Raw genomic sequence first — 2,500 nt, 5'->3', positions numbered from 1 at the left:
ACGTTACTAGAGTGAACAAGGGCACTAATCAGCACCAGTGTTGCTAGAAATAAAAGCCATTAAGATATTGAGTTGCTTTAGCTCTTATTTCTAGCAATACTGGTGCTGATTAGTGCCATTGTTCACTTTACTGATGTATATATTTCTGCCTTTAGGTTGGAAAATTGCGAATTAGCTACCTATAACTTTGTTAAGCTATACACAAACAAACTAGTGGAGACGAGAATACATTTACCAAAGGTTTATTATTTTAGGTACAATAGGGCCTAAGTCGTCAGTTATTTTTGCATAGTTCTCTCAGATTCGTTCCACGCTCGATGCTGACATTCTTCTGTTTTCGTTCTCCTCCCGGAAGTCCTTTTCTTTCCTAATGACCAACTGCCTAGTTAGCCTGCAGCGCAGTATCTGTCTACAGTTCGTCTGTCACGAATCCTTCCCTACAAATCCATATTATATATATATATGTATTTACTTATTAAATTTTGCTATATGTGATTGTGGATTTTCATGGTTGAATTCAATAATTGTGTTTTTTTTTCTCTAAATTATATATTTATATATTATATATTATGAAATTCAATTTAATTTTAATTTTGATAAATTAAATTAAATTGAATTTTTCCCTGTAAATTTGGATTTTATCTCTAACATTATTATCATAATTATTATTATTATTATTATTATTATTATTATTATTATTATTATTATTATATATATATATATATATATATATATATATATATATATATATATATATATATATATCATAAATGTATAGGGATTGACAGTAACCTGCTTCTCCAACATACTGAGAATTCAGAAATAGCAGTCAAAGAACTACTGATTTCAAAACTACAAAAGTTTTGAAATCAGTAGTTCTTTGACTGCTATTTCTGAATTCTCAGTATGTTGGAGAAGCAGGTTACTGTCAATCCCTATACATTTATGATTATAAATTTTTACCGAAAAAGGTTTTTTTCATACTGAGCTACCCGGCAGAATTGTTAATTATTAATTTTATTACTAATTGATGATTTCCCTGTCCTGCATATCTATATATATATATATATATATATATATATATATATATATATATATATATATATATATATAAATGCTCAAAATACTAGAGTAGATAAACAGCCAACAACTGATGAAGGGTCGTTCTTTATGTTGTTTGCCTTGTTTTCCATTTGTGTCTTTCGTTGTTCGAAAAAATAGTTCATATTCCATATACTCGTACTTTGTATTTTTTGTTGTATACGTTTCATGACATCCTGTGCTCACATATGCACATATATGTACGTGTAGATGTAAGTATGTACATATACTTATGTATATATGCATATATATATATTATTTGGCCACTAAATCTTTTTCTATTTTCTCTCCCTGTTTATTTCTGTGTTCCTTTCTGTCGAAGAGCGTAGGCTCGAAACGTAAAAGACTTTCTCTATTCCCGAGCGTTGAATTAATACATCTGTTTGTTGTTTACACACCCGTCTTTGTCATGTTTTTTGTAAATTCTCACTATGTATACATCCTGCTTATATACACCTATCGATACGCACATGCAACACACACATACACTCAGTCTCTCTCTCTCTCTCTCTCACACACACACACACACATAAACACATACGTGTCCACGCACACACTCACTCTCACTCTCTTGAAGACAACTTTATATATGTGGAGAAACAGCTCTGCTTTCCGACACGAATAAATGAAAATACTACTGTTCCAGTTTTATTATCTATTGTTATTTTTGTAAGAATTTTATAAACTTTCAGAGAACATGTAATACATATTGTTTGAGGCATTGGTCCTCAAAGAACATCACGCAAATCTGTAAATGATATCATGTAAATATTCGATTGAAAATTCTCTTTGCATACTGGGTTGAAAAAAAAAGACTCCTTTGGATAGAAAAAATCGATGGTTGCCCGTGGGATACGATTTCACATTTCACGTAGACATGACAGGCAGTCTACCATTGAACACAGGCAGCCTTCGAGTTTTCTGTACAAAGGGTTTTTTCAACCCAATATTTACATGCTATTATTAAACTCTTTTATATTTAATCTTTATCAGTTAATTTTCGATGTTTCAAGACCATTGTTTTGTCTTTTCATTTTCTGAACTAACAGCCGATTTTAGGTTTGAAATGAAGAAGTATGCGAACTCTAGCTGTTTTTATTGTTCAGCCCAGCATTTATTACATCATATCATTTGTGTCATGTTTTTCATTTACAGTCAAAATGGCGTCAGGTATTACTTTTTATTTGGGTAGTTATAAATTCGTTCAGAAAATAATATCCGAAAAATCCTGAAAGATCAACAGTAATGTTAGAATATTCGAAGTAAGTTATTCTAAATGAAATATAAATCACTAATAAATATGAAAAAACCCCTATAACATTAAAGACATTAAACTAATAATTTAGTAACAAATTTTTCTATACTACATTTAAGTACGTTAGACTCTATTTAACTATGT

General features: G+C 30.1%; 1 protein-coding gene across 2 annotated transcripts in view; it reads right to left on the bottom strand.

Moving 5' to 3' along the window:
- The window catches only part of LOC106883806 (uncharacterized), a 74,299-nt gene that overhangs the window by 21,305 nt on the left and 50,494 nt on the right, over positions 1–2,500 (bottom strand). The gene's annotated exons all lie outside the window — the stretch shown is intronic.

The sequence above is a fragment of the Octopus bimaculoides genome, chromosome 15, assembly GCF_046866305.1.
Source record: "Octopus bimaculoides isolate indiv1 chromosome 15, ASM4686630v1, whole genome shotgun sequence".
NCBI lineage: Eukaryota > Metazoa > Mollusca > Cephalopoda > Octopoda > Octopodidae > Octopus > Octopus bimaculoides.
This window is presented reverse-complemented; position numbering and strand designations above follow the sequence as displayed.